Source organism: Schistocerca nitens, chromosome 3 (genome assembly GCF_023898315.1).
Source record: "Schistocerca nitens isolate TAMUIC-IGC-003100 chromosome 3, iqSchNite1.1, whole genome shotgun sequence".
Taxonomy (NCBI): Eukaryota; Metazoa; Arthropoda; class Insecta; order Orthoptera; family Acrididae; genus Schistocerca; species Schistocerca nitens.
This window is the reverse complement of record NC_064616.1, coordinates 873,014,348-873,040,029: the sequence shown is the minus strand read 5'-3', so window position 1 is coordinate 873,040,029 and position 25,682 is coordinate 873,014,348. Positions and strand designations below refer to the sequence as shown.

At 41.2% G+C, this 25,682-nt stretch overlaps 1 protein-coding gene across 6 annotated transcripts in view; it reads left to right on the top strand.

Annotated features, from left to right (window-relative positions):
- The window catches only part of LOC126248911 (battenin), a 247,016-nt gene that overhangs the window by 30,278 nt on the left and 191,056 nt on the right, over window positions 1-25,682 (top strand). For 3 of the 6 annotated variants that reach the window (XM_049950394.1, XM_049950396.1, XM_049950397.1), the window contains one exon: window positions 936-1,033. The exons of the other annotated variants lie outside the window; for them this stretch is intronic. The gene's annotated coding sequence lies outside the window, so the exon portion shown is untranslated. The remainder of the gene's footprint in view (window positions 1-935; window positions 1,034-25,682) is intronic. 6 annotated transcript variants of the gene reach the window in all.

The window sequence follows — 25,682 nt, the reverse complement described above, 5'->3', positions numbered from 1 at the left end:
TCATAGACGTAAGATGGCGGAGACTGTCTACAACTGCCAAGTATAAACTGTGAGCAGTGCAGTGCACATAACGTGCTTTTGGTTGTATATCCAAAACTAACTTTTTTAGTCCTTTGAACTTACCTCTCCTATCCAAGGCAGCATCATAGCACTGTCCTCGTAAGTTATCCATTGACAAATCAAGACGAGCAAAAACGTCTTTTAAAATACTAAACAGAGTTCGTGATTCAGTGTTGGGGGTCACGTATAAGCCCATAAAATCTCCGTTGGTGATTAAGGAGTCATCGACAGTACGAATACAAAATGACACTTGTTCATGAATCGAAGAATCACTTGTTTCGTCAACCATAATAGAAAAATGTTCAGTCTTCTTGGTTGAAGCCAATACCTTTCTCAACACGGACTTTCCTAGTAGATCAATGATCTCGTTTTGACTATCGAGGGACGTCCACTTATATCCCGAACGCCCTAACCAATCTTTAAATTCAGGTATGTCATTCTTTCGGAGTTCCAACAATTGAAAAAAAATGAGTTTACATCTTCGTGCCCTCTAATTGCTAGTCCTTGGCATAGAAATTGCACGGCAGTAAAAATTGTCTCAAGAGCTAAATGGCCTTCCTTCTTATCACTATTTAACTGTTCATTCAATTGGGAAGAAAGCCACGCTTCGGTTAGTGATAGAATTTAGTTTCAGAACACCTTCTTTATGCGTAAACGTATTTTAATGAAGACAGAATTTTTCCAAAGCGTTTACTAGTTAAAAAACCCTACGGAAGTAAATGCATCTTTTTTTGAAGAAAATTGTAACAGATTTTTAGTATTTGCCTCTTTGCAGGTTTTCCAGAAAACTTTTTCGGTAGATGCTTCATATTCTAGCCATGTATATTTGATCAACCAAGACTTCTGAACTGATCTTCCCTTACCGGATTGTCCAGGTTTCGGCTGTGAACGGTTCTCACCTGAAGACGATGAAGCAATTGACGACACAATAATTGTTGGAGATTGACGTGCAGTATCCAAGCGCGCCTTTTTGGTAACAAATTTATCCATTGCAAACTTAATTAACAATACACTAAGAGACTAAAGTAAACGAATTAAATATAGTCATACAAAATAGTCCACTAGACACTAAATTCGGAACACTAAACACGTCTGCAGCATGCACTGAAGGAAACTATCCACACTGAATGACTGTGACAGCAGGGTGGGCTTTATATAGCTGCGGCGTCGTAATGTCTCGAAGCATGAAGGCGACGCGACGAGACGCGACGCGAGGCGGAGGGTTCCAGGCGCTTCTGCTCCAGTCGTTTTGATGTCACCGCGGCCACACCCACCGGCGCCAGACTTTACCGAAGGTTCTTGCACCGGGACAAATTCCAAGTTTGCTCGCAGCACCGTAACACTATCATGATTCACACCACTCGTTTTCAGCTAGCCTGCTTACTATTTGTTTTAACTCAGTCCTGAATTTATTTTAAAAGGTAACTGTCGTCAAACAAGGAAAATAAAAAAATTCAACATAATTTGTGATTTTACAAAGCATAATCTAACTAATAATTTTCTTAAATTAACGAATTTTTTAGGGGGCTCGGGCCCCGTGGAGTCGACGCCTGTGCACATGCAGAAGAAATTACATTTCTTCGTCATAGGTTGTCGGTGATAGACCGTATGACGCCCAATAGTGAAGACCTTTTAGAGATTCTTCAGTCACAAAAACCGAGATATCCACGAGCAGAAAACAATGCTGCAACGTGGATCATAGGGCACACCCCATTGCTTTTCATGCAGAATAGGCATACCACTTTCATAGATTATTACTCTTGCATCGAAAATTAATACCTTAAAATAAGCTAACATCGTGAGTACAGGAAGTCATTTGGAAAAACGCTGAACATCAACAGTTAAATAATTAACGTCCAGTATTTCGGATAGTAGAGGTTTGCACTGAGCTCTATGTACGAACCCTAGTTTCTTCCTGAGATTTTTGTTCTACTCGAAATTTTAAGATACTATTCCAGGCGCTTAAAAATGCAGAAGGCAGTTTTATTTTCCCTTTTGTTTTCTTACATTTCTTTTCTCTCGCAGAACAGTAGAGCCAATTTCCTTCAGCAATGAGGTGATAGTTATTTGTGTACCATACGCTTTGCTGTTTACTTCTTTGGAAAGAAGAAATATAAAGAAGAAATTTTCTTTCATATATTGCTTAACGGAAGATTGCAAATAATACATATTTTTGTAATCTTCTCACATCACAAATATGGATAAAATGTTTATTTTCCTTCTTCATCAATGAACTTCCGTTCTTTTTTTTTTCAAATAGAATGTACAAAAATAAAAATAAAGTGGTAGAAAAATAAAAAAGGGATAAAAGAATAAAAAAGTGGTTACAGTATTGGAGTGCCACGCAGGCGAGCCGTGTACAAGCCTTCAACGTGCCAATTTTTTTCTGTTTTTTTTTCGCTGTTCGCTTTATTCAAATTTTTATCTGTGTCGTGGTGTAATGTCAGTTTGCAACAGCTAGGCGTAAGGTAGGAACCTATAATGGCAGTTGATTCTGCGAACTACTATTTTAGCAGCCGAAAGGAAGTGGCTTTCGAATGGGAACCGCAAATGTCTGATGACAAGGCGACAAGTCAACCGAATCCTCCACTGGGAAACACGACAGTTATCTCATACACGGCATTAGTGACTATGCGTGTGTCATTTGATAGGAATCTCTTATCGATGCACCTAATTTGTACGACTGGTAAGTGACTGAGATACGTCTCATTGCCCGAAACAGATGCTCGTATGAATTTAAATGTGATCACTCCCAAGTTTGCCACATAAGCTGCAACAAATGAACGCAACAGTTTCACAATCACACAGTTTCTCTGTGCTCTGTCAAAACTTATGTTTTTAACATTTCTGAAGTCGCTTTCCGTTTTGGAAGTCTTGACTCTTCAATTCCTTTGTTGTAACATAGTTCACATCCGTTTATTTGTTATTTTCATTTCTGTGAGACGTATATGTGGTATCTCGCCTGCTCTCACTATTCATCACATTTACTTCCAGCGGTAACATTTTCTTACCGCATGAATCATATTCTATAACCAGTGTGTAGTATGACAACTGCCAAGACTACACAAAGAGAACAAACATCCCAATTGCCGGACCGATAGCTCATAATGTTGTGAAAAAAATGCACGATGGAGTTTTGAACACGGCTCACCCCTTGGGAGTCCAACACTACTAACAGTTATCCATGATGCCTTTGCTGATACTGTACTTCTCTTTCTTGGACCGTGCACTGTTTCTGTTTTGCTTTTTTTTGTATTTTTTTGTTTTTTTTTTTCACAGTCAATACACCTTTGTATTTTCATGGTTGATCTGTGTTCAGTTTTTGACAGTCTATCCACTAGACCATCTTACCACTAAATCTGAGGGGGTGCGATGGGGAGTTTTCCTTGTTAGGTTCCTGCCTAACCACACCCTCGGAAATCACGACAAATGAGTAAACATCGAAGTATTCGTAACAACCGAGACTAAAAATATCTTTGCTGGTCTTTTCAGTTGCAGGAGTTTCATCTTTCGTTTTTAATCGGACTGAAGTCACAAAATAGAAGAAACTCGTTCCAGAGACAGCACACTCTTATATGTAAATAATATCGAATATTGCAGGACATACTTCTGTTACATGAATAAGAAAGAATCAGAATCAGTTACAAACGCGAAAACTGAAAGAAAGATGTTAGCATATAGCAGGACACTAACCTGCTGTCGTCGACACCACGATCAGATGCCTCTAACCACAAGACCACACTGTTCACATTCAAAACTTGGTCATAGTGTTGATGTTAGGCTCTATTAAAGGCATTCTATCGCCGATGTGTCGGTAATTGAAATTTAGTTTTAACAAATCGTACGAAGAGCGATGTTTCTGATAAATCTTCAATGTGCCATTGCCTTGAATCGGCATACTGTCATAATACGCAAGGTACAATCAGAGGGGGCCCTAGGTTATCCGTCGCCGGGGTACTAGTATTACGACGGTGAGTCAAATGAAAACCTTAAATGTTTATAAATATTATTTATTGTTCAGAAGTGGTACAAAGCTGTATCACTTTTCAACATAATCTCCCCCACGCTCAATGGAAGTCCTCCAGCACTTACAAAGTGCATAAATTCCTTTACAAGAAAATTCTTTTGGTAGTCCGCACAACCACTCATGCACCGCGTGGCGTACCTCTTCATCAGAACGGAACTTCTTTCCTTCCATTGCGTCTTTGAGTGGTCGAAACATATGGAAATCACTTGGGGCAAGGTCTGGTGAGTATGGTGGATGAGGAAGACACTCAAAATGCAGGTCTGTGATTGTTGCCACTGTTGTACAGGCAGTGTGAGGCCTTGCATTGTCATGTTGCAAAAGGCCACCTTCTGACAGCAATCCACGTCGCTTTGATTTGATTGTAGGCCGCAGATGATTTTTTAGGATATCTGTGTGTGATGCACTGGTGACAGTGGTCCCTCTAGGCATGTAATGCTCCAAAATGACGCCAGCATAACCTTCCCTGCTGATGGTTCTGTTCGAAACTTCTTTGGTTCTGGTGATGAGGAATGGCGCCATTCCTTACTCGCTCTCTTCGTTTCCGGTTGGTGGAAATGAACCCAGGTTTCGTCCCCAGTAACGATTCTTGCAAGAAAGCCATCACCTCGTTTAAAGCGCCTAAGAAGTTCTTCAAAGGCATCAACATGTCGTTCTCTCATTTCAGGAGTCAGCTGCCGTGGCACCCATCTTGCAGACGCTTTGTGAAACTGGAGCACATCATGCACAATGTGGTGTGTTGACCCATGACTAATTTGTAAACATGCTGCAATGTCATTCAGTGTCACTCGGCGGTTTTCCTTCAGTATTGCTTCAACTGCTGCAATGTTCTGTGGAGTCACAACTCGTTGTGCCTAACCTGGACGAGGAGCATCTTCCGCTGAAGTCACACCATTTGCGAACTTTCTACTCCATTCGTAGACCTGCTGCTGTGACAAACATGCATCATCGTACCGAACCTTCATTCGTCGATGAATTTCAATAGGTTTCACACCTTCACTACGCAAAAACCGAATAACAGAACACTGTTCTTCCCTGGTGCAAGTCGCAAGTGGGGTGGCCATCTTTATACTGATACTGCGACGGTAGGTGTGCATCTGGTCTATGCTGCCACCTACAGGCCATTCTGCACGCTGTTTGTAGCACGCTTACCAACTTACAGGATAACGGCGCGAAATTTCGATTTGTTATTACAAATTTAAGGTTTTCATTTGACTCACCCTCGTATCTTGCTCTCCCCACCCCCTCCCCCACAGCCCATCCTCCAGATGGTGAAATTGACTAGCAGGGCTACTAATTCAAATCTTCATTTATTATCCCACTTACAAAACAAAAATAGAATTGCTCATTCAGTTTAAAAACAAAATAACAAGTAATATAAGAATAGATTGCCTCGCTTTTTAACTAGGGCTATTACCACAGCTCAAAAACAAACTGAAATTCATAAAGAAGTTGCGGAAAAAGTAGGACTACAAGTATCATTCGAAAAAACGGAATATATGACGTGCAACAAATAGGCACCAAAGTTTTTGAATACAAAGTATGGCAAAATAAAAAGTGTTTCTCAGTTTAAATACTTGGGGGAAATAATACAAGAAAACGGTGTGGTGAAAGCTGCAAACGAAGATAGCTCTCCAAAAATGGCAATTGCGTTCAGATTAACACAAAATATTTATAATAAAAAATCGCCTCCTAAATTCAGTAAACTTAGGCATTGCAGCACTGTTATCAAACCTGAATATCTTTATGGAGCAGAGATTAACACAAAATATTTATAATAAAAACCACTTTCTAAATTCAGTAAACTTGGGCATTGCAGCACTGGAAGCAAACCTGAATGTCTTTATGGAGCAGAAACTTTGATTTTAAATAGAAAGAGGGATATCGAAGAAATTTAAAAGAGAAGAAAGAAAGATTATTAGGAAAATATTAGGCCCAAAATTACTGGTGGAGAAACTTATAGGCTGAGAAGTAATAAGGAAATAGAAAAATACACAGTCATATATGGTGACATGTGGAAACGAAGACTTACACTTTATGGGCACATTAGGATGGCACCCACTAGGTTGACAAAACAAATAGTAGAATTCTACGAAAAGAGAATCAGGGCCAAAAATGAGCCAATTAAATGGATCGCTGCAAGTAAGGAGGATCTTGAAGTAGCTGGTTTAACTCTGGCAGAAGTTAGATGTAGAAAAACATTCAGGCTAAAGATATTTGCTTGGAAAGTTGGTCAGAGGGAAATTAGAAAACAAACTGGAACACTGTGGTCTGATGAAAGAGAGAGACTTCATACTGAAAGGATGAAACAAATTTGGACACAAAGGAAGGCCAACCATCTAAGGTGACATTGATGGATTGTACCTCGCGTGGTACTGTTGGGCCCATACGTAAATAATAATAATAATATAACAAGAGAAAACTATAGAAAAGCCACTTTGCAAGCTTTTGTATACACAAAATCCGTGACAAAGTCACTGATTTCAACAAAAAAAAATGGCTCTGAGCACTATGGGACTCAACTGCTGAGGTCATTAGTCCCCTAGAACTTAGAACTAGTTAAACCTAACTAACCTAAGGACATCACACACATCCATGCCCGAGGCAGGATTCGAACCTGCGACCGTAGCGGTCTCGCGGTTCCAGACTGCAGCGCCAGAACCGCGCGGCCACTTCGGCCGGCTGATTTCAACACTGATATCGTGTTCAATACTAATCACAGGTAAAAAGGTTAGTCTGCTTTGCAACAACGCCGACCTGAGATCATTTTTTATAATTTTTAATTGAGAAAAAGATCTTTCACTGTGAGCTACTGAGATTGGTAATGTTAGATAAATTCTAAGTGTGGTAGATAAATTCGTAAATACTGGAATTAAACTGTTTCAAAACACAATGTACATAAAGGAGGGCGCAATGAACATGTGAGTCACAGCTGTTTTGAAGGCTGAGAGTACAAATTAATAATTAGCTGAGTGATCGATCGTTCAGCATTCGGCGCCCTACTGGAGCCGGCGCCGGTTGCGGTGCACCCCTTGCAGCTCCGTGTAGGGCCGCGTCTGGTTGTAAGACAGAAACAACAGAGTACGGTGAAATCCAGTCTGGAGTCTCCGAAGCAGCAAGCGAGTGACGACACGTGATCCGACCCGAATGCTATTGGCTATTCTTGTTTCGGGCCGAGCTGTCCCCAACGATAATTCAGGCTGACTCCACAGTCGCCTCGTCGGCCGGCACGGACTGGGAGTAGGCGGGAATGCTGCGCCGTCCAAATATACCGCTGCTGGCAGCGTGGGAGTGGACTATCTGCGCCTGTTACTCCTTGGCGTTTCGTGAGTCTGTGGACGATAGTGAATAACGCAATTTCAATGAATTTATCACACGTCGTAGTTTATACGTAATCACTATACACTCTTATGCAGTCTTCAACCCTAAGGAAATATGAATTAGCAGTATCGAAAGCACTCATTGAAAATTCGCCCATATATCCTCAGTTTCCTTTGATTATACAGGGTGGTCCATTGATCGTGATCGTGACCGGGCCAAATATCTCACGAAAGAAGCGTCAAACGAAAAAACTACAAATAACGAAACTTGTCTAGCTTGAAGGGGGAAACCAGATGGCGCTATGGTTGACCCGCTAGATGTCGCTGCCATAGGTCAAACGGATATCAACTGCGTTTTTTTAAAATAGGAACCCCCATTTTTTATTAAATATTCGTGTAGTAATTAAAGAAATGTGAATGTTTTAGTTGGACCACTTTTTTCGCTTTGTGATAGATGGCGCTGCAATAGTCACAAACACTTGGCTTACAGCCGTTCGGAGTGGCCGAGCGGTTCCAGGCTCTTCAGTCGCAGGTTCGCTACGGTCGCAGGTTCGAATCCTGCCTCGGGCATGGATGTGTGTGATGTCCTTAGGTTAGTTAGGTTTAAGTAGATCTAAGTTCTAGGGGACTGATGACCACAGCAGTTAAGTCCCATAGTGCTCAGAGCCATTTGAACCAAATTTGAACATGGCTCACAATTTTAGACGAATAGTTGGTAACTGTATATACTGCAGCGATACGAAAGCAGAGTTTATGGGATGGTTACAGACTTGTAATGTGTTTAATGTACACCGCATACACACACAAGGTTTTTCATTACACTTAAGTACATCCCATATGGAAAGCTGTTAGTACAGTACTTAATCCATGAATGTTTGTACACGATACACGCCAATATAGGTAATGTACACAAAGTGGAAAACAAGCCAGCTTATTTTTAACACTTGGAAGACTCTACTTTTGAGAGTTCATGGTCCAGGTAAAACTAGGGACAATAGTAACAGTCATAGTAACGGAATGACCGAATATAAAAGAACCGAATGTCATAGGTCAACCAAATTTACACTCCAAGACAAAAAAATCACCACGAAGGAATTATCCGAATAGGACGTACATGTATACGCAAACAAATTGGTTGATTTATTCAAGCGAAACAGCTTGTGTTCATTATACAAGCAGGTATGCGGCCGGGCATTGATTTATAGTTGTTGGATGTCCTCCTGAGGGATGTTGTGCCAAATTCTGTCCAACTGGCCGTTAGATCGTCAAAATCCTGAGGTGGTTGGAGGGCTGTGCCCATAATGTTCCAAACGTTCTCTGTTGAGGAGAGATCCGGTGACCTTGCTGGCCAAGGCAGGGTTTGGCAATCACGAAAACAAACAGTTGAAACTATAATTCCAGGATGGCTTACCATGAAGGGCAACAAAACGAGGCATAAAATATCGTCAACGTACCGCTGTGCTGTAAGGATGCCGCGTATGACAACCAAAGGGGGCCTGCTATGAAAAGAAGTGGCACCCCAGACCATGACTACGGATTGTCGGCCCATATGGGGGGGTGACAGTCAGGTTGGTATGCTACCAATGTCTGGGACATCTCCAGACAGGTTTTCGGTGGTTATCGGGGCTCAGTTCGAAGCGGCACTCATGACTGAAGACAACTGTGTTCCAGTCATGAGATTCCAGGCCGAAGACGTATCTGGAGACGTACCGGACAGCGGTGGGATACCAATCTGACTGTCGCCCGCCGTATGGGCTGACGACAACCAGGAGGGATGGTATGGGGTGCCATTTCATTTTATAGCAGTGCCTTTTTTGGTTGTTATCCGCGGCTTACAGCCCAGTGGTTGCTGTTGTGGTACTCAGTCTGAAGACTGGTTTGATGCAGCTCTCCATGCTACTCTATCCTGTGCGAGGTTCTTCATCTTTGATTAACTACTGCAACATACTTCCTTCTGAATCTCCTTACTGTATTTATCTCCTGGTCTCCCCCTACGACTTTCTATCCCTCCCGCACACAATTACCTCCAATACGAAATTGGTATCCCTTGATGTCTCAGAATGTGTCCTATCAACCGATCCCTTCTTTTGGTCAAGTCAACTTTCTTGTCTCCCCAGTTCTATTTAGTACCTCCTCATTAGTTACGTGATCGACCCATCTAACCTTTAACATTGCTCTGTAGTACCACATTTCGAAAGCTTCTATTCTCTTTTTGTCTAAACTGTTGATCATCCATGTTTCACTTCCATACATGGCTACACTCCAGACAAATACCTTCAAAAACGTTTTCCTAACACCTAGATCTATATTTGATGTTAAAAAATTCCTCTTCTTCAGAAATGCCGGCTGGAGTGGCCGTGCGGTTCTAGACGCTGCAGTCTGGAGCCGAGAGACCGCTACGGTCGCAGGTTCGAATCCTGCCTCGGGCATGGATGTGTGTGACGTCCTTAGGTTAGTTAGGTTTAATTAGTTCTGAGTTCTAGGCGACTGATGACCTCAGAAGTTAAGTCCCATAGTGCTCAGAGCCATTTGATTCTTCAGAAATGCTTTTCTTGCCATAGCCAGTCGACATTTTATATTCTCTCTACTTCGACCATCATCCGTTATTTTGCTGACCGATTAACAAAACTCATCTACTACGTTAAGTGTCTTGTTTCTTAATCTAATTCACATAGCATCGCCTGATTTAATCCGACTGCATTCCATTAACCTTGTTTTGCTTTTTTTATGTTCATCTTACGAGTATATTCTCCTTTCAAGACGCCGTCCACTCCGTTCAGCTGCTACTCCAAGTCCTTAGCTGTCTGACAGAATTACAATGCCATCAGCAAACCTCAAAGTTTTTATTTTTTCTCCCTGCACTTAAATTCCTACTCCACATTTTTCTTTCGTTTCGTCTACTGCTTGCTCAATGTACAGATTGAATAACACTGGAAATATTCTACTACCTTGTCTCACTCCTTTCTCAACCACTGCTCTCTTCTTATGCCCCTCGACTCTTATAACTGCCGTCTAGTTTGTGTACAAGTTGTTAATAACCTTTCCCTCTTTGTATTTTACACCTGTTACTTTCAGAATTTCAGAGTGTGTATTCCAGTCAACACTGTCAGAAGTTTTCTCTAAGTCTACAAATACTATAAATTGTAGGTTTGCCTTTCCTTGATTTATATTCTAAGAGAAGTGCTAGGGATAGTATTACCTCACGTGTTCCTACATTTCTCCAGAAACCAAACTGATCTTGCCCGAGGTAAATTCATTTATTTTGCAACCATGATTTTGCAAGCTGACAGTCTGGTAATATTCACACTTGTCAGCATCTGATTTTTTTGGAATTATTACATTCTTCTTAAAATTTGAGGGTATTCCACCTGTCTCATACACCTTGCTTACCAGATGGAATACTTTAGTTATGGCTGGCTCACCCAAGGATATCAGTAGTTTTGATGGAATGTCGTCTACTCCAGGGGCCTTATTTCGACGTAAATCTTTCAGTGCTGTGTCACATTCTTCTCGCAGTATCATCTTTCCCGTCTCATCTTCGTCTACTTCCTCTTACCGTTCTATAACGTCGCCTTCAAGTTCATTTCCCTTGTAGCCGCCGTTCGATATACTCCTTCAAAATATTTAAAACTTTGAAAATGCTGATCTATCGGAAAAAAACTAAATAATATATTTATATTGGCTGTGCAGTGGTGGTAAAATGCATTTTTTGTACTTGATGTACATGTTTTTGGATGGTAATCGTCATTCAAACATTTAATAGTTACATAAAATTTAAAACTAAAGTTCTTGTTGCACTTTGGACAAAATAATGCAGATGAAGATTAAACAAAAGAATGGATTATAAATAAAATGAAATTCAAGCAACATGAGACATAGAAATAATGATGCAGTAACATGGACTAAAATATAAACTAATACAACAGAAGAAATTAAGTCAAGGTCAATAGATAAAAATAAGTAAAATCACATGCACAAAGATTCCAGGTGAAGAAAGGATGAATGGGGGTCACCCATTCGTCTTGTACTGTATTCCTTGCCCTATTTCAGTCAATCATTGCCTAAAGCTCCGTCTGAAACTCTCAACAACCTCTAGTTCTCTCGGCTTATCCATATTCCATTTCATTTATTTCCTATCTTTTGCAGTCCTCCATTTTTCATCTACATTCATAACCAGTAAATTGCGGCTGGTCCACGTCTGCCCCTGGAAATGTCTTACAGTTTAAAACCTGGTTGCAAAATTTCTATCTTACCATTATATAATCAGTCTGAAACATAATGATGGCCGGCCGCGGTGGTCTAGCGGTTCTGGCGCTGCAGTCCGGAACCGCGGGACTGCTACGGTCGCAGGTTCGAATCCTGCCTCGGGCATGGGTGTGTGTGATGTCCTTAGGTTAGTTAGGTTTAAGTAGTTCTAAGTTCTAGGGGACTTATGACCTAAGATGTTGAGTCCCATAGTGCTCATAGCCATTTGAACCATTTGAACCATAATGATGTCTCCAGGTCCCTTCCATATATACAACCTTATTTCGTGAGTATTAAGCAAGTGTTAGCTTAGTCCAGAGTTCTACCAAGTGGCTTCCTCCCCAGTCCTTCCCCCAATCGATATTCACCTACTGTTTTTCCTTGTATTCCTTGCCTGCTATCGAATTTCAGTCCTCCTGCGTAATTAAGTTTTCCTCTCCCTTAAATATTTGAACAATTTCTTTTAGTTCATCACACATGTTTCAAACTCTTCATAACCTGCAGAGCTAGTTGGCGTGTAAACTTTTTACTAATGTGATGGGTGGTGGTGTCAAGTCTTTTTTTCTGAGATAATACATTCATTATACTGTTCGTAGTAGGTTACCCACCTTCCTATCTTCTTATTCATTATTAGACCTACCCCCGCATTATCCCTATTTGAATTTGTATTGTTAACGCAGTACTCACCAGACCAGAAGTGTTCCTCCTGCCACCGAACTTCACTAAATCCCACTACGTCTAACTTGAACCCATCAATTTCCCTTTTTAAATTTCCTTACCTACCTGCCTAATTAAGGAATCTAACATTCCACGCTCCATCCTGTGGAATGTCAGTTCTGTTTGTTCTGATGACATTCTCCTGAGTAGACCCTGCCCAGAAATTCGAATGGGGGATTATTTTACCTCAGGAATATTTTTCCCTAGAGGAGGGAATCTTCATTTAGCCATACAGCAGAGCTCCATGCCGTTGAGAAAAAATAACAGCTGTAGTTTCCCCCTGCTTTCAGCTAAACAGCTGCAGTACCCTCACAGCACGGCCATGTTGGTTGATGTTACAAGCCCAGATCAGTCAATAATCCAGACCGTTGCCCCTGCAACTACTGAAAAGGCTGCTACATCTCTTCACGAACCACATGTTTGTCTGACCATTTAACAGATACCCCTACACTGAGGAACATAAGCCAACCCACCTTGGCAGGGTCTGTGGTTCATGAGAGTGACAGGCCATACGCATCGGTTTTCGAAACACGCATCTTCTACTGATATCTTTGTAAAAAGAAAGACCATATCAAAGCTGACCATGACTTCACTTGGACCTATCTTCACATGCTTAATGATATCATTTGTGATTTCTTAATGTCGTGTCTACAATGGACGATTATATGTGACAATAATTTAGTTAAATACTTCACCAGCCCGTATGTAGGAGATCCAATAGCACTAACGATTGGTCTCAGTGGTACGCCACCTATGTGTATTTTAGGCAGGTCATACAGCATGAATGGCGTAGGTGCTCTTCACCTACAATTCTTCAGAAGTTCGTAAGAGAGGTCAGAGTTCCTTAGTAACTCCCCTGTCCTTCTGCTCAGAGCCAATGTGGTATCCCATTAAGAATCAGACATGTGCTATCTTCCAATAATACACACTAGACTTGGCCACTGTTTCTATATTTCGATACGGTGTATCGATACGTGGAACTGTTTCAGTGTTTCGGAACGGCTGTGGTTCACTGTTTCGAAACAGTAGTGTTTCATTCCGCCCCTGTCTCGGACCAGATTCGATCTCACTGTGGTTCACTGTTTCGAAACAGTGGTGTTTCATTCCGCCCCTGTCTCGGAACAGATTCGATCTCGAGCCAAACACAGATACTGTATCGTTGTTTCAAAATAAAGCTGTTTCAGTCCACCTGTGCTTGGAATGGAATGATTGTATCGAAACAGTGATGTTTCATTCCGCTCTGTGTCGGACGAGATTCGGGCTCGGCACAGGTACTGAAACACAACATACCACTTCATGAAACACTTTCAAGAGTGTCGAAATATTTTTGACAAGCAATTAGCATGAAGCTTAAGATATCCGAAAATAAAGCTTCGTTTCTAGCTGACTGTCCTATTTCGAAATGGCGTAACATCTACTTTATAAACACTAACCAACAATAAAACAACGCATACTATTCACATTCAAAATAATGAATATGTGAAAATCATTCAGTTAAATTATACTTTTTTTTATAACATACGCTTCTCTGGTCATGTACAGTAATCATATTAAGAAACGCAAGTAAGCCTACAACATTTTGAATAAAACAAGGCGTAGAGTGACAGTTATTAGACATATACATAAATTTGATGTAGGTATAATTACAAGCAATCTGTTTGACATATCACTGATAGTTTAATGGCGAACGGGAAGGACTGGGAAGCATGGTGAATTTATAGTAACGGTTCGAAACACTTTAAAAGACAATATTTTTTTCTCTCATATTTTGTAATTTATTCGAATTATTTGGCGTTATTTGTGAGTCTATAGTCACTGTGCCCATTATCCACAATGATTCCCTTGTGTGCATGGAAATTAGCAGGATGGGTATATTACCCATACTAACGGAATGTGGGAATCCCAGTAGCATATCCGTTGTTTCTGCAGTTCGCTCCCACCTCCAGTTCCGTTCGTGGTGGTTCTTCTGTCTTCAGCTATGGCTGTCCTCAGCCAATTGAAAAGTATGAAAGTCACAGGACACGAAAGCAGCGCATTTGCTGCAGGAAATACGAACCTGCCAAGACGTCTAAGTGATAGTTTCACACTTTCTGCGATATGATTATCGCTCTCGCACCTCATTTGTGCTTATATGGACATACTTATACAGTAGACATTCAAGATGATAAAATGTGTAGGTTTATTAGATTACAAAATACGAACTGTTTCACTGTTTCGAAACTGCGTATCGAAACATTACATTGTACTGTTTCATTTGTTTCGAAACAGTTACGTGTTTCAGTTTGCCCATCTGTAATACACACTTTCTTATGGTAATCGGTGGCACTGAGGATAACCATAGCATACCCTTTGTTGACCTGTAAGACAATTAAGTCTTCATCCTTCTCAAACAATTTCAGTTCTTGTTCCTCCATCCGGCTGTTATTAGACATAGGGAGCTTGGCCGTCGCTCAGTCAAATACTTTTTAGAAGCCAAGAAATACATTTTCTTGCATACCTGGATCCATGGGTTTCGGGGTACCATGTGAGAAAAGTACGTTTTGGGATTCGCATGACCGAGTCTTTAGAATCCGTTTGGTTTGCATGGAGGAGGTCATTCTCTTCACGATGCCTCATTACGTTCGATATCAGCATATGTTCTAAAATTCTACAACAGATAGATGTCAAATATATTGGACGGTGTTCTGTGGATCACTTATGTTGCTCTTCGTATAGACATGGGTGACTTATGCTTTTTTCAACTACTGGGTACAATTTTTTTTGTTTTCTTTTTTAGAGATGTACTGTGTACCATATGTATGATTTGGTTAAAAGAATTCCAAACTCATCCAGAAATTCTATATAGAATCTAATAGGGGGTGTATGGGGCCCTGGAGCTGTGTTCAGTTTAGGTGAATTCAGCTGTTTTTCAAGACCTCTTGTGGGGGCGGCGGGTGGAATTTATGTTGTATTGTAGAATGTAGAAACATTTCCCGGCTGATGCACCATATGTGGGGCGGCGGGTGGAATTTATGTTGTTTAAAAGTTTTGTAATGTTGAATGTTTTTCCCGGCCGATTTAACCATATGTGGGGCGGCGGGTGGAATTAATTGTTATATAAATGTTCCTATTATTTATGCTGTCTTTTGCCATTCTCAACACTGGCTCTCTAACTACAATATTGGCAACCAGAAAGTGATTAGCAAAACGTGAAGCCTGTAATTAGAATTCCTAGTGCCCACTTCATCTGAGAAATACACTTATAGCTACAGCTTATAGCTCTGAGGAATTAGGAGATTGTCTGGGATTCATAATCAAAAACGATCGTGAAAAAACGTCCGCTATATTCTGAAAGTCACAGATGAAGAAAAAAGAATCCACACAATCTGACTAACAGAGCAGTTCAGAGTCTAATGCGCTGATGCAACTATAACTGTCCAAATTAAATGTTTAAGTGAATGCTCGCCATAATTTGATGATAATGTTCATCAAACGCCACGCTAAATAATGGTAGAATGTCTGTCCCGCGGCGGCACGTGAAAATACGACATACGCAAACTGAAGATAGATAATTAAAGTCATCCCAGAATTAACACTTCACTTGAAAATGATTCCATGGTTACGCGTATCCCGAGTAACTTAATACGGCATCCGAGGCTGTTTATAGCAATGATACCGACGCGACGCGACTCCCGACACAGATGGTGTGCTATTCAGCGTCTGGAGAGAACTAGGGCCTTGCTTCCTCGCGCAGCGTTCTTATACATAAAGCCGCGGTGCGGACGGCTAAGGGAACGCCTGATCAGATCGGCTCTCCCGACTAGCCGCTGGGCTAGTAATGCACCACTTTAGGTTACCGAATAAATCATAGCTTCTTTTGCTGATGGCCGATGAAGCTCTCAATTTAAATGTGCATTCAGCACACAGGTAAGTAATCATAATAAAAGTTTGACGTGGCTAAGTTAAATATTTTGTGCGAGAGAATTAATTTAATTACACTACACGCAGTAGACGAGCTCTGAACTTGCCCTTTGGAGATACGCTATCGCTATAGTTTTATAGTTACTCAAATGAAACTTCTCACATCTTTATGGTTATAGCGGATCTCCAGTCTACTTAAATATAAACATCCTAGCCTTATTTATTAGCCTACTTAATCTATCTTGCTTCCTTAATTTTTAAGACAAAAACCAGAAAATATTGAATTTCAACTAAAATCTTAATTTGTGAGATCCAAAGTATTGTTTCTATTAAATTATTATGAAAAAGGAATCTAAATATAAATTTTTAAGTCTCTAGCTCTTTTCTGTTGCGCCAATGATTTTTACAGAAAAACGTCCAAATCTCGAAAATGGTTAAAGTTATTGAACTGATATTCAACACACATTGGTTTAGTATTACTCCTGACATGCTAGAACCGTTTCAGGTTATTTACTTGATTTTAAAAGTATTGCGCAACATTTATGACGTCAGAGCTAGTTACAGCAGACTGGCTGGCACACAATGGAAAGACTGATGTGAATTTACTACGGCGTGAGTAGGCTGCTTCCCTACACTCTGACGCTATATTGTTCAACTTTGCAGTGATGGGAGAATAAACATGAGTTATTAGGCCTGGATTATTCTTTGTAACTGAACATTTGGAAACGGAGTTCAATCTTTCTGCTTTTGATTTGTTACCCTCCATTATGGATCAGTGTCAACAATACAGTCGTTGACAGCCTTTACACGGGACTAGAATTTCTTTGAGTTTTGGGAGAGGCCATTTGGTACGATTGTGCAATGATAGTCGTTGGTGCCCACAAGCATTGCCCTTTTGACAGCCAGACACGTTTTATTTACCATTTCCCTATCTACAGCCCTATGCTTCGTTTCACGCCTATTGTGCAGTAGTCGTTGTTTTGAAGATTTTTCTTACAGAATCTGTGTACAATGGAGGGTCGCTCCGTTTAAATTTGTTCGCTACAAATAATCCTTAGGGTCGTGACAGAGTGCATTTTTTATCGAACTGTCTGGTAATCTACCTTCCCTTTAGTGGGTGTAGTTGTTACCTACCATTAAAACATTTATAGAGTACCCATTGAAAGGAATGTTGTTGAGATTTTCTGCATATGTTTCTGGAAGATGACACTCTTGTTTCAGCAGCCGCTAGCACAGATTTTTTGTGTTCGTAACTCCACGAGTCCGATTTACAAATGAACATTTGATCTGCCCTCTTTTGCATCCACCCGAAGTGCTGTTTTAGTTCATTTCATTTCTATCCTTCGTATAAACAGTCACTTCCGCAGTTTTCGAGTACTGTAAGAAGGTACTGTAGCCTGCTGCTTACTTTCCCACCTACTAAAAGCTACACTGTCCAGTCACGTTAATGTGACCACCTGTCAAAACACTGATTAATCACATTTTGCAGCGCGGACCACTGAGAGACGTGCAGGCAGAGTGTCACTGAGGTTCTGGCGGGTATGTGGAGCTATGCCGACTCCAGTGCTGTGGCCAGATGCGCTATATTTCTCGGTCTAGGAGCCATGCCACGAACAGCCTGATCGAGTTGGTGTCACAGATTCTCGATTGGGTTCAAATCCGGGGCGTTTGGTGGCCAGAGGAGTACGGTAAAATCCTGGTGATATTCGAACCACGCACGTACACTGTGAGCTGTGTGACACGCTGCTTTGTCTTGATGGTAGATACCAACGTGCCGAGGAAAAATAAACTGCGTGTCCGGGTGGACATGATTCCCAAGGATAGATGCGTACTTGCGTTGACCCATTGTGCCTTCCAGAATGACGAGATCACCCAGAGAATGCCACGAAAATATTTTAAAAAACGCAGTTGATATCCGTTTGACCTATGGCAGCGCCATATAGCGGGCCAGTCATAGCGCCATCTGGTTTCCCCCTTCAAGCTAGACAAGTTTCGTTCTTTATAGTTTTTTCGTTTGACGCTTATTTCGTGAGATATTTGGACCGATCACGATCAATGGACCACCCTGTATATACTGAAGCGATACGAAAGCAGAGTTTATGGGATGGTTACAGACTTGTAATGTGTTTCATGCACATTGCATACACACACAAGGTTTTTCATTACATTTAAGTACATCCCATATGGAAAGCTGTTAGTACAGTACTTAATCCGTGAATGTTCGTACACCATACACGCTAATATAGGTAATGTACACAAAGCGGAAAACAAGCCAGCTTATTTTTAACACTTGGAAGACTCTGCTTTTGTGAGTTCATGGTCCAGGTAAAACTAGTGACAATAGTAACAGTCATAGTAACGGAATGACCGAATATAAAAGAGCTGAATGTCGGATGTCAGCCAAAATTACACTCTAATACAAAAAAAGCACCACGAAGGAATTATCCGAATGGGGCGTACATATACAGGCAAGCAAATGATTACAGTTTCAGAAAAATTGGCTGATTTATTCAAGACAAACAGCTTCTGGCCATTATGCAAGCAGGTATGTGGCCTGGCATTGATTAATAGTTGTTGGATGTCTTCCTGAGGGATGTTGTGCCAAATTCTGTCCAACTGGCTGTTAGATCGTCAAAATCCTGAGCTGGTTGGAGGGCCATGCCCATAAAGCTCCAAACGTTCTCTGTTGGGGAGAGATCCGGCGACCTTGCCGGCCAAGGCAGGGTTTGGCAAGCACGAAGACATGGAGCAGAAACTCTCAACGTGTGCAGTCGGGAAGTGGCACCGCAGACCATGACTCCGGATTGTTGGGCCATGTGGCGGGCGACATTCAGGTTGGTATCCTAACAATGTCCAGGACATCTCCAGACGCGTCTTCGCTGTCATCTGGGCTCAGTTCGAAGCGGACTCATCACTGAAGACAACTGTGCTCCGGTCAATGAGCTTCCAGGCCGAAGAGGTATCTGGAGACGTAGCGGACAGCGGTGGGATACCAACCTGACTGTCGCCCACCATATGGGCCGACGACAACCAGGAGATATGGTATGGGGTGCCATTTCATTTTATAGCATGGTCTTTTTGGTTGTCAACCGCGGCTTACAGCCCAGTGATTGTTACTGTTGTGGTCTTCAGTCTGAAGACTGGTTTGATGCAGCTCTCCATGCTAGTCTATCCTGTGCGAGGTTCTTCATTTCTGAATAACTACTGCAACATACATCCTTCTGAATCTCCTTACTTTATTATCTCCTGGTCCCCACCTACGATTTTTACTCCCCCCCCCCTCCCCCACTCTCACAATTCTCTCCAGTACTAAATTGGTATCCCTTGATGCCTCAGAACGTGCCCTACAAACCGAGTCCTTCTTCCAGTCAAGTTGTGCCACAAATTCCTCTTCTCCCCAATTATATTCAGTACTTCCTCACTAGTTACGTGATCTACCCATCTAATCTTGAGCATTCTTCTGTAGCACCACATTTTGAAACCTTCTATTCTCTTCTTGTCCAAACTATTTATTGTCCATGTTTCACTTCGATACTTGGCTACACTCCATACAAATACTTTCAGAAAAGGCTTCCTGACACTTAAATCTATACTCGATGTTTACAAATTTCTCTTCTTCAGTAACGCTTTCCTTGCCATTGCCAGTCGACATTTTATATCCTCTCTACTGCCACCATAATCAGTTATTTAGCTCTCCAGATAGCAAAACTCTTCTACTTTAAGTGTCTCATTTGCTAATCTAATTTACTCAGCATCACCTGGTTTGATTTAACTACATTCCATTATCCTCGTTTTGCTTTTGTTGATGTTCATCTTATATCCTCCTTTCAAGACACTGTCCATTCCGTTCAACTGCTCTTCCAGGTCCTTTACTGTGTCTGACTGAATTACAATATCATCGGCAAACCTCAAAGTTTTTATTTCTTCTCCATGGATTTTAATACCTACTCCGAATTTTTCTTTCGTTTCCTTTACTGCTTGCTCAATATACAGATTGAATAGCATCGGGGAGAGGCTACAACCCTGTCTCACTCCCTTCCCAACCATTGCTTCCCTTTCATGTCCCTCGACTCTTATAACTGCCATCTGGTTTCTGTACAGATTGTAAATAGCCTTTTGCTCCCTGTATTTTACCCCTGACACCTTTAGAATTTGAAAGAGAGTATTCCAGTCCCCATTGTCAAAAGCTTTCTCTAAGTCTACAAATGCTAGATACGTAGGTTTGCCTTTCCTTAATCTATCTTCTAAGATAAGTCGTAGGGTCAGTATTGCCTTACGTATTCCAACATTTCTACGGAACCCAAACTGATCTTCCCCAAGGTTGGCTTCTACGAGTTTTTCCATTCACCTGTAAAGAATTCGTGTTAGTATTTTGTAGCCGTGACTTATTAAAATGATAGTTCGGCATTTTTCTCACCTGTCAACGCCTGCTTTCTGTGGGATTGGAATTATTACATTCTTCTTGAAGTCTGTGGGTTTTTCGCCTGTCTTATACATCTTGCTCATCAGATGGCAGAGTTTTGTTATGGCTGGCTCTCCAAAGACTATCAGTTCTAATGGAATGTTGTCTACTCCCGGGGTCTTGTTTTGACTTAAGTCTTTCAGTGCTGTGTCAAATTCTTCACACAATATCATAATATCTCCCATTTCATCTTCATCTACGACCTCTTCCATTTCCATAATATTGCCCTCAAGTACATCGCCCTTGTATAGACCCTCTATGTACTCCTTCCACCTCTCTGATTTCCCTTCTTTGCTCAGAACTGGTTTTCCACCTGAGCTCGTGATATTCATACAGATGGTTCTCTTGTCTCCAAAGGTCTCTTTAACATCCCTGTAGGCAGTATCTGTCTTACCTCTGGTGATATATGCCTCTACATTCTTACATTTGCCCTCTATCCATCCCTGCTTAGCAATTTTGCACTTCCTGTCGATCTCATTTGTGAGACGTTTGTATTCCTTTTCGCGTGCTTCGCGTTCTGCATTTTTGTATTGTCTCCTTTCATCAATTAAATTCAGTGTCTCTTCTGTTACCCAAGGATTTCTACTAGTCCTCGTCTTTTTACCGACTTCATCCTCTGCTGCCTTCAGTATTTCATCTCTCAAAGCTATTCATTCTTCTTCTACTGTATTTCTTTCCACCGTTCTTGTCAATCGTTCCCTATTGCTCTCTCTGGAACTTCCTACAACCTCTCGTTCTTTCAGTTTATCCACGTCCCGTGTCCTTAAATTCCCACCATTTTGCAGTTTCTTCTGTTTTCATCTACAGTTCATAACCAATAAATTGTGGTCCACTCCCCATTTGCCCCTAGAAATGTCGTACAATATAAAACGGCTCCTAAATCTCTGTCTTACCATTATATAATCTATTTGAAACCTTCCAATGTCTCCAGGCTTCTTACACGTGTACAACCTTCTTTCTTGATTCTCAAACCAAGTGTTGCCTATGATTAAGTTGCGCTCTGTGCAAAATTCTACCAGGCGTCGTCTTCTTTCATTCCTTACCCCCATTCCTACTACCCCCTCCTACTACTTTTCCTTCTCTTCATCTTCCTAGTATCGAACGCCAGCCCGCCATGACTATTAAATTTTACTATCCCTTCACTATCCGAATAATTTCTTTTGTGGCATCATACATTTTTTCAATCTCTTCATCGTCTGTGGAGGTAGTTGGCATATAAATTTGTACTACTGTGGTAGGAGTGGGCTTCGTGTCTATCTCGACTACAATGACGCGTTCACTATGCTGTGCGTAGTAGCTTACCCGCGCTCCTATTTTTTTTTATTCATTATTAAATATACTCCTGCATTACCCCTATTTGATTTTGTATTTATAACCTGTATTCACCTGACCAGAAGTCATGTTCCTCCTGCCATATAACTTCTTTAATTCCCACTATATCTAACTTTAACCTATCCATTTCCCTTTTTATATTTTCTAACCTACCTGCCCGATTAAGGGATCTGACAAACCACGCTCCGATCCGTAGAACGCCAGTCTTCTTTCTCGTGGCAACGATGTAGTGTAGGCCCTATCTTGTATGAATAGCGCGAATTGTCTTTCGGAGTTATTTTTCAACGTAGAATAAGTCTAGAATTCAAACAGATATTACAGATAAGGGGTGGTGGCTTTTCAAGTTTATTCTGTAGCATTTATAGAGGGTGATTTTGACTTTCTCCCTTCTCCATCGCTGAGGACACTCACATTTCTCACAAGGAGACCAACAGACAATAAGATTTTTGCAATTTTTATGTGTGTGGTAGGAGAAGTTCAGAACTCAAAATATATAATTCTGTCAAAGCATTTCTATGCAACTCTCAGAAGTTCTCGAGAAAATTGGCTTTAAAGATTTCCGAGGAACTTCAGGTCACTGAAGATAAGGCGATTTCCACTACGGGCCAAGTGGCTCACTCAGTAGCGTCAGAGACAGTAATCCCATAATCAACATATCATTCGTTGGAGTGTCGCTATGGTCTTCTTTTAGTTTTATTTTGTTCCTTAAGTTCGAATACCTACATCAATTAAATATAAAATTAATCAACTATTTGCTAATAAAGACATCTTATCTTTTTTTATGAGGAGTACATTACTTACTGTTTCTAATTGCATACGGCAAACATTGCAATATAAATTCTTATTTCTCGGTCTTTGATACAAGATTGTGTACAAAGATTGTTTGAATTAAAAAAGTTACAAATTTTTTAATAATCTTTTATATAATATCTGTAGCTAAGAATTTATATTTGGTATGAAAACTAATTTTGCGTGCTGTATGTAATTAGAAAAAAGCGGATGTGAATTTGTCATAAAATAATTAGTTATGTTTTAATTAGCATATATTTGATGAATTTTGTATTTGAGTGATGTAGGTATTCGAATTGAACGAAAGAAATATAAAAAATAGAACACAACGGGTTTCGAACCAACGATCCATTGATTACCCGATTATCATTGCCGTACGCTACCAAGTGAGCCAGGCGGGCTGTCATGAAAATAATCTTAATTTCACTGCATTAACGTTCCTCGGAAATTTTTAAAGTTAATTTTCTAGAGAATTTTTGAGAGCTGCACAGAACTGCTTTGGGTATTTGAATTCTGAACTTCACATACCGTAAATATAAACAAAATTACAAAAATCCGATTGCCAGATGGTCTCCTTATCAATGGTGTAATAAGAATGCGGTTACTCAGGCCTGTTGTAAGGAGCGACTAAATGGAAAACAATATTAGACCAGCTTTCGTATTGACAACATGGCTCATTTTAGGACAACTCACAGAATTATCCCCGCTTCTGAACCGACACGTACCTCTTTCGATTAAATTCTGTGTTTTGTACAGTCTGCAGAAATGCCGACCATCCGATGAAGGACATCCCAGAGGACACAAAAACACGTCCACTGTGCACGATAATGATATGCTCCTCTCATTTGACTGCTATGACGCATGCGCCCAAAATACATAGCGAGCTCATTGTTGTTGAAGGGGGCGGGGTTGAGGGTGGAGAGGTATTTTCCCGCACGCTCGTAACCCCTTGCCAATGCAGGCAGGTGCCAGGGTTTTAAACCCACTATGTATGCCGAACAAAGACTATCATTGTCGCTACTGGACGGTGCTGAAGGAGAGAATTTCCAATCGGTGAGTGTACCAGGGCGGAACATATGCAAAGCAAAAGATCAAACTCTCGAAAACGGTGTTTGTACTGCCTCGCCCGTCTAACCGAATAGGAAAATCAACTTTTTACTTAAAGAACTCCAACCCTATAGCGGTCTTACATTTGCCACACTATGGGAGGAAGAAAGTAGAAAAACAAGTAAATGGATAAGGGAATAGACTGAATTTGAAGACGTCAATATGACGATAGTGAACATGAAACGGAGGTAGGATATACAGCCAGTCGAATGGGTGATAGATAGTATGGGATGTTAAATGATATTATTATTATTATTATTATTATACATATTATTGATAACATTAAACACAGTAAATGAGTTTACTTTGTCGGTTTTCATATTTTATCACTGGCTCGATATTTCTCAAGCGTCTAGGACTGCGCGATGTATCGGCGGATAAATCGTGCAGATCCCAGTAGAGTGCCTTTTTATAGTTGTCACATGGATATTTTATCAGTGGCAATGGTTTTCAAGTGCCCATTAAGATCTTTTGGCATTGCTCCCAGTGTGCCGAGAACTTGGTTTACGCCAGAGTCGCTGTAGTTCGATTTTCAAGTCATCGTATCTGGCAGGTTCCGCAAGTTGTTTCTCATCGATTCTGCTATTATCTGGGATGGCAATGTCAATTATCTATACGTTCCTTTTGTCCACAATTATGATGTCTGGTGTACTGTGTTCCAGCATTTGTCTGTGTGAAGTCGAAAGCCCTACAATAAGCCTCAAATAGTGTCCTCTCCTGTGGATCCTGCCTCCTCCGCAGAAAGTAGAGGATCTGTCATTACCCATCCACTTGACTGTGCGTGGCGTGTCGATGGTAGATCTAGGCGTCCTGTATTGGATGGACGGGGACCAGGGAGAGCTCAGGGTGTTGTACGGATCCCCTCAAACGACAAGTTCGTGGTGCTGTCTTTCACAGAAACTGAGCCAGTGGGACTCACTTCACCTGTTGTGGGGAAAGTGTTTTGTCCGGTGCCAGGAGGACGCAAACGCAAAAGGGTAGGGGTCTATTCATCGTCGACAGGTAACGTACGGCGAATGGTGGTACCCCTTAGGGAAATGGCAGCAAGAGACGGGAAAGGACACAGGTGCGCCCAGTGTGTATCCTGCAGTTGAAAAGACTAGACTTGTGCGTGGAGTTTCAATTGTCCCCAGAAATGATCGTGCCCTTTGGTTCTGAGTCGAGTGGAAGGACTGAAAGTTCTGTGACAAGCTAGGCTCTGACTTCCCGGACTTGCGCCATAGGGCTGAGAACTGCAGGGTTCCCCTAAATAGGTCGGGTGTGCATTTCAAATCAGAGGGTGCTACTCAGGTAGCTGACTGTGTGTCGGGTACTCACAAGGGTGTTTTAGATTAGGCGACTCTCCATCCAATCCAGGTACTGATAGTTGTAGGAAATCCAGAAGTACCAGTGTAAGATCGAAATAAATGCCTCCCACAGGCGAGTTAAAATCCTAATGTTAAACTGCCGAAGCATTCGCAACAAAATGCCAGAGCTGGAAGCGCTCATGAAAAGCAGCGAAGCTCACATAATACTAGATACAGAAAGCTGGTTGAAACATGAATTTGATAGCAGTGCAATTTCTGGGGAAAATTTAAGTGTATATCGAAAGGATAAGCAAATGGGAAGTGGAGGTGGTGTATTGTCGCAGTAGACAAAAAAAAAAAAAAATCGAATCCACCGAGATAGAAATTGAAGCTGCATGTGACATTGTTTGGGCAAGACTCAGTATCAGGGGTGGGCATAA